Source organism: Carex rostrata, chromosome 19 (genome assembly GCF_964058835.1).
Source record: "Carex rostrata chromosome 19, lpCarRost1.2, whole genome shotgun sequence".
NCBI classification, from domain to species: Eukaryota; Viridiplantae; Streptophyta; class Magnoliopsida; order Poales; family Cyperaceae; genus Carex; species Carex rostrata.
The window spans coordinates 1,882,297-1,901,239 of NC_135936.1; the positions used below are offsets into that span (position 1 = coordinate 1,882,297).

General features: G+C 33.1%; 3 long non-coding RNA genes across 3 annotated transcripts in view; all 3 read left to right on the plus strand.

Moving 5' to 3' along the window:
• The window catches only part of LOC144572021 (uncharacterized), a 70,641-nt gene that overhangs the window by 25,686 nt on the left and 26,012 nt on the right, over positions 1–18,943 (plus strand). The gene's annotated exons all lie outside the window — the stretch shown is intronic.
• LOC144572023 (uncharacterized) lies at positions 811–1,595 on the plus strand. The gene is made up of 2 exons (XR_013517646.1): positions 811–988; positions 1,309–1,595. It is a non-coding gene; the product is annotated as an uncharacterized LOC144572023 (long non-coding RNA).
• Positions 15,561–16,854, plus strand: LOC144571756 (uncharacterized). Its single transcript, XR_013517572.1, has 2 exons — positions 15,561–15,706; positions 16,403–16,854. It is a non-coding gene; the product is annotated as an uncharacterized LOC144571756 (long non-coding RNA).

Below are 18,943 nucleotides of genomic sequence, written 5' to 3' on the forward strand. Positions count from 1 at the left end.
AATAAAGGGACAAAATATTTATTTGTGGATATGAAAGATGCAGAAACTTCGGGACAAAATAGGGTCCAACGACTTGCGGAAATATTAGTGAAGGACTCATAATAATAATTAATAAAATGAAATAAAGCATAGATACGTAGGACTACTACTAACTAAACCCACACATATCTCTAGGGGTGCCAATGCTACCCGTTTACCCTACCCGTATCGTATTCGATAAGACGGGCATGGTAATTAAGATTTTTTTTCCGTTAGCTTATTGGGTAGAATATGAGTAAGGATTTTTTTTTGTTAGATAAACGAATATGAGTACGGATAAATGTTATTTCGTATCCGTTGGATAATGGATAATTATATAAAATAAATTACATCTTGAGAAAATGTATGCATGTTATTATAAGAAGAATATTATGCTAAACATGTTGTTTTGTTATTTAGTTAACAAATTGGATTTGTTAGAAGAGTTATTTGTGATTTTTATTTGTTTTATTTCATAAAAAACTATTCGTTAGAATTGATTGTATATTTGTATTTCAATTTTATATATATTAATTAGTAATTGTGATTGCATATGTATGATATGGTGAGTTTTGATAGTTTATTTGTAAAAATAATATAAAACTATTATAATTGTATTATTCGTTATTCGCCTACTACCGTTTTGTTATCCGCTAATTTTAACAGATATGGCTAGGATAGGGTAAAGCAAATTCTTAACAGTATAGATAAGATTTGGATAAGATCAATTCTTAATGGGTATGGGTATGAAAATAGTTTCACCCTACCCATATCGTACCCATTGCCACCCCTACATATCTCTATATATATTGAAACCATTATGTACTACTACCACAAAAGGAACCACTATAAGCGGGATTCAACATGGCAACGAAAGCTCTTTCAATGCTCTGTATTGTCTTCCTACTTGTTAGCGCCTCTCTTGTTTTTCCTTCTGCAGAGGGCACTCGAACCTTGGAGGAAAGCAAGGGTGATAATTTTTTTCTTTTCTCTTTATCGATCTGCTGCTTTCACATATATATTTATTTTTCCCTGGTGCGCGTTCAAGTTTCCTAGCTTGCTTGAATCAACTTTAAATCTTTGAGCCAGATTTTTCAATTTACTCCTATAAGCTTTAATTAAGTATAAATTTTAGATACATGCAAAAGGGTGTATTCTGTTGGCAGCCACTTACCTAGTTTTAATGGTTGGTTTGTATTTGTTTATAAGATTGGAGGTTCAATTATATAATTGACACCACTAAATTAATGACGTAAATTTCTTCTTCATTTTATATTTTTCTTGATACAGCTACTATCGGGTACAATCCAATAAACCCAAAACGCCCTGGAGGATCTGGCGGCGTACCATACACTCGGCCCTGCAGTAAATACGGATGCCCACCATAGAAGATTAATCCATATTTCGACAGAAGAGTTGAAGAACAATGTAATGACAGATGTATGCGTATAAGCTTTTAAGTGAAATTTATGCATGTAACATCGAAAAATAAAGAGGGGACCTTGTAATGTGTACGCTACACACGTTATATATGTATCTATGTGCCAGCTGAATAAGTTACTGTGATTTGATAAAAATTGAGTTGTGAAATCAATATGATTCTTAATCCTTATACTTTGAAAATAATCGTCTGTAGTAACAGAGATTTTTTTGTGCTATGGTAACACGACTGCTTATCATTGAATGGGATTTGTTAACTTTCCTCCAATATATGATTCGTCAATTAATATATCCATTAATCCCCCTATAATATATATGTCCTCAGATGGTCGAATAATAAAATAAAAAAATGAAAGTGAATAAGATGGTACACGACAGCATCTCAGATCTTACCTACTCAAATCTCGTCTCTTTAAGCCATGGTTCAAAATACCATAAAATTGTAGGAAATTAAAATAACCAAATTATGCAATAATTGAAGATGTTAGTTCATCGACAGATAGTAAATCAGACTTTAAAATATGAGACAAATATAACATTTTTTCCCTTGAGAACATATAACATTGTTAAGTGTAATGTCATTTGACATATATAAAGAGTTCCACATAGGCAGAGGATTTCTTAATAATAATTCAATTTTTTTTGTGTTCTTGGGGACATCCTCCGAAAGTCAATTTTTTATTATATAATAATTTAGGCATGTAAAATTGCATGTCATCGCAATAAAATATATTCAGAGATAGATTATTTTTTAGCAAACAAACTCATTTGATAATTATGACCATCAATCAAACGGTTATTATAATTTAGAATAACATTACATATATATCTTTTCAATTAATTAGATGTTAATTTGTATGTCAAATATGATACTGTACTATTTCTAAATCAATTAATCATTAACGGATTGGTTAATTAAATTAATATATCACTTTCATTGAACAATAAAAAAAATTATATTATATCAAATTAATTTAATGCACAATGTATCTAAATTATGAAGTACATTTTTTATAATTTTATTTGTTTATTGATTATTTAAAAAATAATGATTGTTATCCTTTGCGATGTAAATGTGGTTGTTAATAGACACCTTGCCCAAAAAATGCTGAGAATTTTAATTAATTTCTAAATCTGGACAATAATCATTGTTGAATTGTGATAATTGTGTGTCCAATAAAATATTTTTGGAATAAATTATTTTGAACAACATGAAAAATGAGAATATTAAGAAAAGATTGTGTTTTAACTAATTAATTTTCTTTTTTCACTTTGTCATTTTACTTGGTAGACTTGTAGTCAACACCCCAATATAGTTGCAATCTTTACTTTTAAGTAGAATCGCACTTATTATCACTTAAATTATGACAAGAAAACAGAAAGTGAAAGTAGATTGCCATGCCCATGATCTCCCTTTTTATTTCTATATTGCATTATCCTTGACTAACGTTGGAAAATATAGCAGAAGTTGACAGGCATTTTGCAACATAGTGGAAGCCCACGGTTTTTTATTGTTGTCTAATTACAACTTTTTCACATCTTCATATTCACTCAAGGATAAGGAAAGAACTGGCTGTTTTATGACACTGCTATAAAAATAGAATCACTTAAAGCTCATTTTCTAACTATTTAAAGCAATTTTGATTTGAAACCGATAGACTAACGGTGTTGTGGTAAGTTAATAAATGAGTTGAAATATTATTCTATCAATAGCGCTCTCAAGAACTAATAAAAGATGTGCACCACTTTCTTCTATTTGTTATTTTAGTGTACCAATAAAAGTTATTTCTCTTATTATAAAAGTATTATAATCCTAACCGATAGAAATATTTCATGATCTTATGATATTGGTTAAAATATTAGTCCCGATATAAGCAAAACAAACTTGTTTTATTAGTTGTGTTTTCAACCATTAGAATTTAGATATTTCAATTTCGTGCATATTAACTGGATCGAGGTCATTAATTTTCACACTGTTCCCTATCAAATCAAATTAATTTCTCTCATCTCTCTCAATGTTGTAAAAAACGGCCTTAACATCCGATTAAATGCCTGTTTAATCGTTAACAACGGTCAAACAGTAACGAGTACACTAATCGGTGGTCCGTTTGCAGATTTTTCTGATTAATCGGTCGTTATTCCTATTTATTCCTGATTATTTTGTTTATTCCCAATTATTTTGTTTATTCCCGTTTAATTGTTTGTTTATTCTATTGAATATTTATTTTTATATTATTTTTTTTGTTTCTGTCACTGTGTGTGCTAACAAATTTCATAAATTTTGTATTATAGTTTTATTTATGCTTGAATATACATCCAATATGTTTTATGTATGTTATTTCTTCTTACTTTAAAATTGATTAATTCTTCTATTATTTATATACCATATAGTTTTCTTATTTATTGATGTAATTTTTCAATTAGTACGACATGTTCATATATAAAATTAAGTTGTTATCATAAATTAAATTTAGTGATTTTATCTTTTAATATTTTATTTCTTTTAAATAATATGTTATATTATTTAAAAAGCTTAATTCTTGAAAAAAAATTCATTAAAGAAATGTGTTACTTACACATGTAAAGTGTGTATGTATTGTTAAAAAGAAATAAGCGTAGTACATATCATGTTATAATAATATAATTAAGTTAAATTAAATTTATTTGATAAGTTTGATGAATTAAATAAATCATTTTTAATCAATTACTAATATATACACATAATTTTAATAAAAACAATTAATCGTCCGCATAATTTCGATTAATCGCTTAGCAGAACCTTTTCTAACCGTTATTTACAATATTATTGTTGTCTTTTCTTCCTCTTAATTTCTTCCTTTTTGCTAACCATATTGTCTTTAATTTGTATGTTTTTTATGTTGAATTAATATTGAATATATTACTTGTATTATGAATATTATGTAAGTTGAATGTTGAATGTTTATATAGAATGTTGAATATTTCTTGAATTATCTATGTATATCATGTATATATTGAATATCAAGTTTGTCTAAGTACTTAATTTACTTTTATCGATTATACAGATCTAACCGATAGAAATACTAATAATTGGATTTTGCCTAGGATTTTAAATATGTTTGTGCCTCATATATTGTTTAATGTATAAAACCAATATAATATCCGATCTATATTTAATTTCTTGATACCGGATATAGATGGATAATATCCGAATCATTTGCATATGTACAACGTACTTTCTAAAAAAAAATAAAGATAGGGTCAAACTTTCTAATTTTAAAAATTATTTAAAATTAACGAGTTTGAGTTAGAGTCTAGCTTGCTCGTGAGCTGGCGAACTAGCTCGTTTCAAATATGAATTTATTTTTTGAACTATATTTGTATGAATTTGAGAATTTAATATTTTGGTATGTATGAATTTAGTTGTAAACTTAATTTATAGTAGTTGATTTTTATAATACATTATCTAATATATTTAAGCTTTTGGCCCACACAAGTCACCTTTTTAGTTCGGATCCAATATTAACTCGTTCATAACTCGCTCGTTGCCAAAACAAATAAATTATGAATTTGGTCCAACTCGGACCAAACTAAGTAGCTCGTTGCCACACTAGTGGAAAAATTAGAATCAGGGTCGGTTATATACGCATATTAGTATCGGAATACAACCGATCCTGATCAAGGCGATACTAATACTACACTAATCTGGATCGATTAAAGAACTGATCCAAATAGTTTCAATTAGGATCGGTTGTTTCAAATAACTGATCCTAATAGTATTAATTAGGATCGATTATTTGAAACAACCAATCCTAATTCGAGTTTCTACTGAAAAAAGAAAAGAAAAAAAGCATTAAGATCGGTTGTTTCAAATAACTGATTATAATAGTACTATTAGGATCGGTTATTTGAAACAATCGATCCTAATTCGAGTTTCCACCGAAAAAAAGCATTAGGATCGGTTGTTTCAAACAACCGATCCTAATAGTACTATTTGTTGGGTTTCGGGGTAACCAAAACCCGTTTAGGCTTAAGTTGCGGAATGACCGTAGAACAAAAATTTCTACGGCCAACTTAAGCTCAGGATTAAACGGGGTATGTCAGAAAACTTTCCAAGGCTGTCCACCTTCAGTATTCCTTTGACATCAAAACCCAATTTAATCTTTTTTACAGATCTACTCCATGATTGATTTCTAAAATTTTAATCTACTTACCAATTAAATAGATTAATATAACATATTCCAAATCACAGTTGGAATGCAGATCGAGCGAGTAGAGCTACATCACGGGAATGATTCTCCTCGGAGCATCAGACGTCTGATGCCTCTATCGGTTATCCACCAGGACTAATCGGAGAACGGTTTATTTCTTTTGCCAGAAATACTATAAACCGCGGTATTCTGCAAAAACACTATTCACGGAGAAAAGACGAAAACCCGTAAACACGAATTTTCAGCTACTCAGTTTCACAAATAAGCAAAACTGACATACCGCGAAATTCAGGAAAACACTATTCATCAATCCCGTAAATATACTTCACAACAACCCACAAGATTATACGTCAACTACGTATAACTTTCTTTTCTCAACCGAAACACTATTTGGGAGAGAAACCGAGAAAGAGAGAAAATACCGATTCGTTTCGACACGAAACGATACGAGTGAATTAGTATTTTATTCTCTCCATGCACCCCTCTATTTATAGCCTCTAAAATTATGTGAAAAGATCAAAATACCCCTATGACAAGGCATGCCACCTAGGGGGGGTGAGGTGTCATGTGGATAGGATTGATGACGTGTCATCTGGATAGGATCGATGATGTGTCATGCGGATAAGGACGAATCTGAAAAGACCCGAATGCCCTCGGCCCGAATACAAATAATATTCATATAATTATTCTGAACAATTATATTTCTTGCGGTTGTTGTTTCGGTAATTTATACAACGTGTCCTGCACATTTATAAATTAACTGGTTAACTTTTATACAACGTGTCACACACGTTTATAAATTAACCAATGTTTTTGCTTGTTATTTTTACATAACATTTATAATTTAATTATAACACGTATAATTAATTATAACCATCTTACTATTGATCATAACCAATTTATAATCAATCACAATAAGATTCTCCGATTAACTCCTATATGGTGTGACCCAATAGGATCTGTGTTATGTTGGTAAATAGAGTTAAAACTGTTTTAACTTCTATAATCATGAGCGGTATCTGGCAGTATACATCATGACCATCCAATTACACAGATGATGATGTACAGTACAATATCACGATCCAGTAAACAATTTACTTGTGTCTGTTCTTCTGTCTCATAGCTATCATATTAGTTTCAAGGTAGATGTGTGTCATCCTTGCTAACTGAATCTTTTCTTGATCTTGAGCAGATTATCAAATATAATTACTCTTGTAATTATACCGCTAGCAGATAATCTTACTCTATCAAGCCCAGTGATGCTATAGCTCGTATAAAATACGAGGGACAAATAGTATTCTTGGTAAACTATCACTTCCTCAACTAAGCACATATGGAAAAGCTACCGTTATGACTGTTTTTTACGGACAGCGTTAGATAACAATCACACATACATATTTCTCAGTGGGAACGATAAATACCTCATACTATAGAACCTGACATTGAATGAAAACATAAATGACACGAACACAATTCTATTTAATGTTTCATTCGGGGTCTATCAAATACCATGTTCCTAGAACATGTATCTATGTGATTAAAATGACATCTCGTGTCAGGTGGTTTGTAAAACTTAACCATCTTTTAATCCACATACTAACCTTATCGCAGTAATTAGTGTTCTGCTAATTACCTTGGTTAGTGACTTTTTAAGAGTATATATCATCTATATTATGGAGTTTCACAATTTCAGTCATGAACTCGAAATGATCCATAAATTCGATAATACTCAAGGCAACAAAATCATATATAAATAAGGGAAAATTGTGAAAATGCCACTGCAAAACTGTGAAAATGTGAAAATGCCACTGCAAAACTGGAAATTGAGAAAATGCCACTGTAAACTTCAAAAATTGTGAAATTACCATTATTGCTATATTAATCTTTAAAAAAACAAAAAACAAAACATAATACCTAAAATACCCTTAATGAAGAATACTGGAGACATGCCTTCCCTTCCGCTTGGAGCCCTAACCCTAGCCCCAATCCGCCTAGAGACCCTTCCGTAATCCAATTCGGTACAGAAACCCTAGCCCCAATCCCTTCCGCCTGGAGACACGGAGGACCCTAGCCCCAATCCAGTCAGCCTGGAGACCCGTCCGTCTGGAGACACTGAGAAACGCATCCAGTCAAATTGAAGAGAACACAGGTAATCAACTTGCACGAGTGCTACTTAGGTTCAAACAGAAGGGTTAAGTATGTGTTGTTCATCCATATCATTATACTAGCCCACTCAATCTTACTCCGTTAATTGAAATTAAATTTCATTGTAGCCCAAATCTTATGCTGATAATTTCAAGTGGAAGGGGCCCCCAAAGGCAGGAGAATATCCGAAGACTGCAGAAACCCCAAAAACTAAGACTCCAGAAGCTGCAAAAATTAAGGCAACTCCAAATGCTAAAGCATGAGCATTAAATCAGATCATAGACTTTACCTGATCACAGAAGAATCTGTTCATTTCTTGTTCGTTTTTATTTTTTTTTCCTTTTGTTTTTTCACGATGAGATAGGATGCTCTGTGCGTGTGTGAGGGACCTAATTTGTAATAAAGTACAACGGAAGAATCTTATAACCTTATATGCATGTTTTGTATTTTCACAACTATGTTTCTGTCATTAATGATGTCAAATTATTTTGAATAGTACTGTTCAGTTGTTAAGAATAAAGCCTGGCTGCCTCAAACATGGAATGATGTTAATTGTTAAGCTGCGGCGCATTCTTCTCTTTGGGCTCCCTTAATTTCTTGAGGTCCTTCAGGAACACAAGTGAAATGGTATGAACTGGAGGCTACGGTGTCAATAAGAAGTCTTTTAATTGTATGAAGGGTAAAATTGGAATTACAAAAATACATATACAAAATAGTATAAAAATATAGCAATAATGGCAATTTCACAATTTCTAAAGTTTGCAGTGGCATTTTCTCAATTTTCAGATTTGTAGTGGTATTTTCACATTTTCACAGTTTTGCAGTGGCATTTTCACAATTTTCCCTATAAATAAACATTCAATTCATGAAAAAAGCTTTATGATAAATTATCGTATTATTGACTTTTAGATTATTACAAACTAACACTATTAGGATCGGTTATTTGAAATAACTGATTATTAGGATCGGTTATTTGAAATAACCGATCCTAATGTTTTTTTTTTGCAGAACCAATAATAAAAAAAGGAATTAGGATCGGTTGTTTCAAAAAACCGAACCTAATAGTACTATTACGATCGATTATTTGAAACAACCTATCCTATTTTTTTTTTTTTGCAGAACCAACAATAAAAAAAAGGAATTAGGTTCGGTTGTTTCAAAAAAACTGATCCTAATAGTACTATTAAGATCAGTTATTTGAAATAACCGATCCCAATTCTTTTTTTCTTTTTTTTTCAGAACCAACATTTTGTGAATCCAAATATAATGCATTACATATTATAACAAGAAATTTAAATCCAAAAAATTTAATTAACAAACATACAAGTGACTGATTGAACTATTTCTTCAATTAACACACATTTATGCAATTAATGTAAAGCACAACAATAAAAAAAATAATAATTTCCTCTTTTGCAATCACATCACTTGAGATTAGAAAAGACCCTGAAAACAAAAACAAAAGAAACAATTAGATGGAAAAATATTTTTCAATGAAAAATACAAAAAAAAAATGTGTTTTAAAAGTATAATAATGAGAAAATTAGATAAAGCTAATACCGTGATAGTTGATCGGCCGGATGATTAAGTAACTTGAGCGAGATATCCTCAAGACTATAAAACAATATGCAAAAACCATTAATTAATTTTTGAAACAATAAAAAAAATTAAAAACTGACACAATTGAGCCGGAGGTGCAAGAGAGAGAGAGAGACACGGAGGAGAGGGAGAGACTGAGACAGACAGAGAGAGAGAGACACAGAGGTCTGAGGATTTGAGAGGGAGAGATAGAGACACAGAGAGAGACGCTAAGTTGAAAATGAGATGCGCGAAATGAAAATAAGAACCCTAAGCAGGTTATATAGGGAGTTATCAAGATCGGTTATTTATTGAACCGATCCTCATAGTATTGAGACTCAAAAATTTTTGCTAAGTACAGAGGCGCGAAACGAAAATAAACCCTAGCTCCAAATTAGCTTTAAGATCGGTTAATTCAAAAAAACCGATCCTATTAGGATCGATTGTTCGAAAAAATCGATCCTAATTCTTTTTTTAATGATGGTTCTGCAAAAAAAAATGAATTAGGATCGGTTTTTTGAAACAACCGATCATAATTCCTTTTTTTTCAGAACCAACATTTTGTGAATCCAGATATAATGCATTACATATTATAACAAGAAATTTAAATCCAAAAACAGATCTAAATAGAGATATTATTTTACCGCAGAGTATAGGAACTCCCTACCCACAGCTATTCAAAGTGAATAAATCAGAACCATTTTTCACTTATCGGACGGTATGAAAGTTTTACTAATCACCCAATGCATGTATAGCAATACATATGAAAAAAATTCAAAAAAATATATTTTTTTTAACATCTTATATAGCCAAATAATACTTTACATGTCATTTTTTATAGACTTCCATCATTATATGCCCCTTCAAATTTAGAAAACATTTCAGACTGTTCATTTTCACGCGAGAAATTAATGATCGATCTGCAGTGAAATCATTCTAAATCTGTTTTAAAATGATCAAGGGAGAACTGTCACACCCCGGAACAGGGGGGGTCGCGCAGTTTTCGCCAGTGTTTTAAAATGCGGTTGTGTTCATGCATGCGGAAGGCCACTGCATGCCGCATATGCGGTATGCGGACGCATATGCGGATTTATATATATATTGTTATATTTATGTGTGTGGGCCTGCTCCTAGGAGTATGCGGGCGGTGGCAGGGGGGCGGTAGCCCCCTGCGAGCGTTGTCTGCCATTGCGGCCCGCAATAGGGCTGTTGCGGCCCGCAACAAGTTCCAAAATTTCCAGCCTCTGCAAATCGTCTCTGCCTCCATTCATTGCGGCCCGCAATGACCTGGTTGGATTTTAATCTGCGAATTTTCCCTCTGTCTACTCTCATTGTGGCCCGCAATAGGGTTATTGCGGCCCGCAATAAGGGTACTGTTTTTCATTCCTTTGCCCATTTTCATGAAATTTCACCCCGTTTTCAAACCCGATCAAATCCCCGTATAATTAAACAATTATTCCCCATTTACTAGAAATTTTTAATGACATTTAACATGCAATTTCAACATTTAAGTCATAACAACAATTTAAAACATACCGTGAGGGTTTTATAACATAATACGGTTCGATAATAACCTATACATCAAAATAACCGACTACAGGTTCAACTACACATTCAAAATGGGCATAAAAGGGGTTTGGCATAACCTATTAGTTTGGCCTATACTCACGTGTCGAGCCCGAGTCCCACTTCACTCGCGTTTACCTGCACATTTCAATTCAAAGGGAAAAAATTCCCCGAGGGGAGGGGGTGAGAAAACCTGTCATCCGTTTTCTCAGTGCGGAATTTAAAAGGGCTACTGAATTTGTGAGAAATTCATCACCAGAACTAAATACACTAGAAAAAGGGTGTCTATTTATTTATTCACCAATAATAATAAATGCACATGTACCGGGAATAGATTCAAACGGATTTCAATTCACATCTCATCAACATCAATCAACGAATTTCCAGAAAGATTTGGTTTCACAGATATAATATATATAAGTCTGGTTATGAGGTACAGATATCAACTATCGATCACCTCCGGCTTAACAGTTCTATTTTCTGGTTTCAAGTCATACAATTTCATCAATTCATCACTTAAAATATACACGGGCATATTCCGCGAATATGCAACAGAATATCACTTTTCTCAAAAAGAAATCACTGACACTTTCACTGAATCACTGAACCACAGTTCTACCTAAAATTACACTGCACTTCCCTTACCCAACCGGTACTGGGTTCACTAGGGCCATTCTCCAGATGCGCTTAAGGGTCCTGGATGAAAGTCTAGTAGCTAGCTAGACTTTCCACTATAATACACTGTTCACTTCACACAATCAATCCAAGTCATACTGTGGTTCCACTCACTTATTCAAAACGACAGATCAACAATCGATAAACCGTACCAACATGAGAATCATAACAGTTATACAATTCAATTACACTAATATCACAATTAATGCAATGCGGCAACAAATGCTTTCAATCAGAGATTCAACATGCTATGCACAGTTTATTTAAATCAAGCAATCAACATAAATATAATAATATGCACCGTTATTTAGTTCTACGAATAAACCCCAAAACAGATCCCGTGAACCCCCGCACCTGGTTACGTAGGGCACGTAGAGGGTCCGCGATCTCGCGACTCGGTAAGCTCGTCAATCCCGCTAGCCGTGCTCGTTAGGATCTATACATAGGTCAATTTATTAAATTCCGGCACTTTTACAATTTAGACCCTAATCAATTTTTGGGAAAATCCGTAAATTGGAAATTTGGTTGCACTTTGGAACACGGAATCAATCAATTTATACTATAGAAACAACAAAGGCACGGATAATCAGTTTGGTACGATTCTACGGGTTTTCACCGAAACCCTAAAAACACGGAATCAAGAAATGAGAGAGAAATAGAAAGGGGAATTACCAATGGAACGGATGGATGTGCGAGGTTTGAGCTCCTCTTCCTAAATCTCTGTTTTCGGGCAATACGGTCACCGGGGGAGGGTTTAAGGTTGTCTCTCTCTCACTCTCTCGTTGTCTTTCTCTCTTGGCGGAAACAAAGAAAGAAAAAGAGAAGGGATGGGGCGCAGGAAAGGAAAGGAAGAAGGGAAAGAGGAAAGAATGACAAGGACCCCCACTTGTAAGTGGTCTTTTTACAAAATAAACCCTCCACTTGTTCGATATTGATTAAATGATTTATATAACACCTATTGCTCCTCTTTCTTAACACAATTAATCGTATAATTATTGTTCACCATCCACGTCACTAATTTCGTATATACGTATATATATATTATTCGATTTAACCACTTATTATTTTAATTAAATCTGAATTTTAAAAGTTCACAGTGTTACAAGAACATTGAACGTAACCAACCTAAAAGTTCATAAATTTATTATGTATGATCTTCGATCCAACACGAAGTGTTTATGGCCATACGATGCTTCAATTTTCGGTCAATTAGATGGATGGGTTACTAAAAATAAATTTTGATCAAAGTTGGATGCAAGACAATAAATGCAGTGCTATTTAATTTAAACGGTTTTGATCGACCAACAGACGATGTTTGTCTTTGTTCCTTCATTAACTCACACAACAAGAGTTGATGTTCTACGGTCATGCATGTTTGACATAAGTCATTGATGCAACATACATGTTCTACTATACAATTTAATTTGTCAAAATTATTTAATAATACAATAAAAATGTTCTACCATTATATTTTGGTATTATCAATATCATTTTAAATTATTGTCATTTTAATTATTATCAATATCATTTTATATATACATATACATATATTATATATACATGTATTATATTATATATATACATATACATATATTATATTATATATACATATATTATATTATATATACATATATTATATTATATATACATATATTATAAAAAAAAATGAGTTTATAAAAAAACAAAACCCAAACGATATTTATAAACAAAATACCGATCATTGTATGTCTACCGTTGAACGAAAACTTAAACTAAATTTTTGAGACACTAAACGACGTTTTTTTTAAATTCTGATGCTTCAGATGCGACAGTGCCTGATGTATTACTAGGGCAAAATCGGATCCATCTCGTCCCCCCCCCCTTTCCAAAAAGTGGTCAAATGCCCAAATCTGACTTTTCTAACCAAAGTTATGGATGTTTAAAGTTTTTTCGAAAGCTGAACTTTAGAAATTCATAACTAACTGTAGAAAAATTCAAATAAATTGAAATTTATGTCAATTTTGTGCATTTTTTTAATGCTCTACATGCCGGTGTAATCACTTTTGCAGTTTGGTCCTTGTATCAGTCCAGACTTGCTGATCTACTGGTCTCCATTTTTTCATTTTTAATATGCACTATTAGGATCGGTTGTTTAACATGCATGATATACAAGAGTTGATGTTATAAACAACCGATCCTAATTTATAAACTATTAGGATCGGCTCATGCAAAAGAAATTGCGTTTGTTGACTTTTTAAACTTGTTGCATGTGAATCCCTATGTAACAGGTATCGCATGCAATTGTGTGAAATGCAACCATGCAACTGTGTGATGTTTAGTCATGCAAATAAGTTTATTCTAGTAGTGTTCCTTAGCCATTTTCATAGTCATGCAATAAATTAAAGATTATTCTAGTAGTACGTGTTCCTTAGCCATTTTCATAGTCATGCAATAAATTAAAGATTATTCTAGTAGTACGTGTTCCTTAGCCACTTAATTCTATCTAACAATAATTCTTTACTGCAGATTAAGATCACATCATTTAACCACCTTTTGCCATAATTTTAATTCTCTATTCGGACCTTAAGACACCTCTGTTCATTTCTTAAATATCTTTCAGGAATTATGACAGCCGATCATTAGTTCCTTAGTACTCCTTGAGTTTTCAATCCTTCATTTTTAATCTTATGTTAATTGCTGAGCAGTGGACTAAAATTAATGTGGTATCATTTACTATATCTGTTTTGACATTCGTGCCAAATTAACTAAAACCGATGACTCAGATTTCATTCTACCGAGTAAGGTATTGGAGTGGATATGAATTCAGAAGCTAGGGGCAAATAACACAGAGAGCTACGACGAAAGTAGTTTTGCTAAGAACAACTCGTCTACATCATAGTAACAGAAGTTAACGTTGATTATACTTTTTTGACTATTGTTGGAAAATATAGCAGGCAGTGACGCGCACTTCAATCATTAGGGGTGTCAATGGTACCTTTTTAGCTGTTTACATGATCCATATCGTATCCGATAAGACGGGTGTCAGTAAGTTTTTTTTTTCGTTAGCTTATTGAATATGGGTATGAATAAGAATTTTTTTTCGTTAACCAAATAGGTACGGATATGGATAATGACAATTTTGTACCCGTTACCCTATAGGGTAATTATAAAATCTAAATTTATATATATCCAATTCAATACAAATATACTCTTCTATAATTTCATTTCAGTGCCTCTAATTTTGTATCTTTGATAATTCATAATTGATATATTTTTCTGCTGTTCTATTGTTACCTTTCCTTTTTACTCCATTGTAGGAAAGGAAATATAATCAGTAAAAATCTAACTCTTTTTCAATTTATCGAGTGTCAATTTGACTTTCTACTTCAATCCTCCACATCAATCTTTTCTCACAAATTTCAAATTTGGATTGAAACGGAATCATAGAAGACAACCACACACTGCAAGTATGTTTTTTATCATTCATGTGTCTTAATTTTTCATTGATTTAGATAAAAGTACCATAACAGTAAACACCATTAAAATTGACTTACCCAGTGAAACAAAATAAATGTGTGTTTTTGCAGTAAAAAATTATAATTAGGAAAGCAATTTAGATGGTAATTTAAAACCTTCATTCACTTTTCTTATGTCTGCTTCACCGAAAAAAAAAAATCTCGTTTTCCGATTCATATTTCATACAAATCATATGCTTAATCTTGATGAGTGAAGAAGACGACACATTTCCACGGGTGCGAGCCTTTGGGCAGTCAAAGTACTTGTTAGCATGCCATATTAAGATGTAGACTTGTCTTGAATTTAATTATTTATTTCAATTTTTAAACCTTAATTAAAAAAATCTAGTTTTTATTTAACCCTCATTATGAATGTTACGAAATAATTTCCAACGAACCCATGCACACTAGTCTATATATAGGACTGACTCAAGGGTGTGATTATGTATCAGTACCACCAAGAAAAACAATACATAAACTATCCTAATATGGCAACGAGGGTTCTCCCTTTCCTCTGCATTCTCTTTCTAACTTTTAGTGGCTCCCTCCTCGTGCTACCTTCTACAGGGGCCGCTCGAACTCTGGCTGAGAGCAAGGACGGTAATCTCTCTCTCTCTCTCTCTCTCCCCTCCCCCTCCGAGACCATATCCCCTGACTTTGAAACACTCATACACGCGTATGTGATCACAATTAATTTCTTATGCTTGCACGTCCATGACTATTTTTGGATGACACAAACTAGCTCGGTTGGCAACGTGGTAACACAGATGGCAGCAACTCTTCCATTACGTACCTGCTTTAAAGCTCTAATTAAATTAATCAATAGAAACAGATGCTAATAATTTCCAAGTGATCGGTAAATGTTTTTAAAGACTTTTATGATTTACACACACCCGGACACCACTTAAATAGAAATAGTGAACCTACTATGGTATTCGGTGAATGTTATAAGATTTTGATTACTTGCACACAGCACGTGCACACACACACACACACACACACATATATACACTCATGCTCTTTATGGCATTAATAATCTCGGCATGATTTTTCGTAAACTTAATCTCAAAATTCATGGAATTTGCTCTCAATAACAAACTCAAACCAATGAAACTTATTTATATTAAGATAGATTTGTTCCATAGCAAATGTATCAAGTTTTGAGTTTGTTGGTGGATTTTTTTTCTCTCTTTTTTAACCTTATTGTTTCATTTGTTCGAAAAATGTTATAAGCTCATCATCTAGATCTCCAACCTCCTCTCACGGACTGACTAATTAACATGTGATTTCTGATAGGTGGTGTTGCTCTCAACCCAATTAACCCAAATAGGCCTATATGCCCCACGGGAGCATGCAACCCAGGCGGACCTTATCTTCCAAGGCCAAGGCCATGCAATAGCTTATACAGACCTTGTCACTCTCCTCCCACTCCCAACGGAAAGTAATTAACAGAAAAGAAAATATAAGAATCTACAGGCCAATGGAGAGGATGGAACAGTAAGTGGACAACGATAACTCCAATATATAAATACAAATATGTGACTATGCTACTGAAATAAAGAGGGGGCTGAATGGACATGTACTCTGTCAAAGCCTTTTTTATGATATGTTGTATTGATAATTATTATCTCGTGGTTTCGTACAATCTTTGTGTGCTTTTGTGCCCGTTTGTACTAAAAGATTGGCTGATCATTTAGTACAAGTTGTATGAATGTACATCTGTACTTGTTTAAAATTAGACTTATCTACATCATTGTTGTAAAAAACGGCCGTTTAGTTGTTGTTGACGGTGATTAAATCATCACAGATTTTTTCAACTAATTGGCCAATTATTCTCGATTATAGCCGATTAATTGTTTGACAGTACCCTATCTGTCCGACGAACGCAACCGTTATTTACAACACTCATCTACATAGTATTCTTACATGTTAAGAACGGAGTATTTTTATCCAACATTTATTTGTTAAGGCTAACGCAAAATTGACGAATAACTGATAATCAAATAAATTAATAACTTGTACAATCTAATCCAAAGATACCGCAAATAAATAAGTATTACATCGAACATAGCATCTAGAAAATATCACACAATATAAAATTATAATTATTGATTCTATTATTTTAAACCACCAGAAATCAGTAAAAACAATTCGGACTAAAAACTCCACCATATATAATTTTTTTTATTCAACTCCATATATAATTGAGAACAATAAAAGTTTAGTCAATTCTCAAAATTACATCAAGAAGAAAAACTGCTGGCCAATAGGCCCAATACCTTGCCCTGTATTCGGAGAGACGAACGGTTGACTTAAGTCAACTAATCCAACAAATTAAAATCTTGTCATCGAAATAGAAATATGAAACGGTAACAGCTTCTCCTAAAAAAAATTCCAGATTTCGGATTCCAAATATGAAACGGTTGACTTAAGTCAACTAATCCAGTGTATAATCATGTCAACGGTAACAGCTTCTCCTAAAAAAATTCCAGATTTTTGCCTCCAAATCACCTAAAAAACCGCTGTGAAGAACACCTGCCATCTCCTCCTAGCTGTTCGGCTATGTCTAAACGGGAGGGCTGAACGGATCCAGATCAATTCCACTGAATCTGCTTCTACTCGAATCTGATTTCTCAAGTAAACTACAATCCCATCCCAAATTTTGACAGCAAACTCACATTTGGAAAAAAAGATAAAGTGTTGATTCCAATTGAGTAGAATCGCAGAGCACACAATTCCCATTGCAATTGAACTGCCTTCTTAGCATCACTTCCTTTGTCAGTAGTTTATCTCTTAGCAACAGATACAGGAATATCTGCTCGGGGGAATTGAGAATCTCCAGATTCCTGTAAAACTCCATGCCACAGTCCTGCCCCAGTCATGACTGCATAAATGGAACTAGTATTGTATTTGCCATTTGGTGACCACCTCCAAATCAATTCATCATCTGAGTCATTTAAAGTAGGTGGGTTATGTGAATCAGGAAGGGAAACTGTGTAGGAATCCGAGAAGGCATCTAACAGAGAGGTTGCGTGAAATTGTTGCTTCGAACCAGTTTGTTTTCAGGGAAAGGGCCCTCATTGGTCATACGAGAAGGATATAGAAGCTCCATTGCCTATGATCCATGTAAATGACCAGTTGAATAACCCTTTGAGACTAATCAATTGTGACCAAAAGAAACAGCCTACTTTGGACCATAGCATGGGACCCACCGAGAAGACCCCCTGCCACCTTATTCTTGCAATCACACACTGTCCAGAGTGAGTCTGATTTATTGTAGACAAGAGTCCTCCAAACACCTTAAATTGGAGTATTATAGTAGGATTGTAAATGCCTTCTTATTATCTTGCAATATCGAGACACTATTAGAGTGCTTCAAACACCTTCAATTGGAGTGTTGTATTAGGGTAGTAAATGTCATATTATCTTATCATCTGGAGACACTACTAGAGTGCACCTAACACCTTCAATTGAAGTGTTGTATTAGGGTTGTAAATGCCTTATTATTTTGCCATATAGAGACACTACCGGAGTTCTCCAAACACCTTCAATTAGAGTGTTATATTATTAGGGTTGTAAATGCCCTATTATCTTGCCATATAGAGACATTATTAGAGTTCTTCAAACACCTTCAATTGTAGTGTTGTATGAGGGTTGTAAATGCCCTATTATGTTGCCATGTAAATACACTACTAGAGTTCTTCAGACACCTTCACAATTGGAGTGTTGTATTAGGGTTGTAAATGCCCCATTATCTTGCCATGTAAAGACACTAATAGAATTCTTCAAACACCTTAAATTGGAGAGTTGCATTAGGGTTGTAAATGCCCTATTATC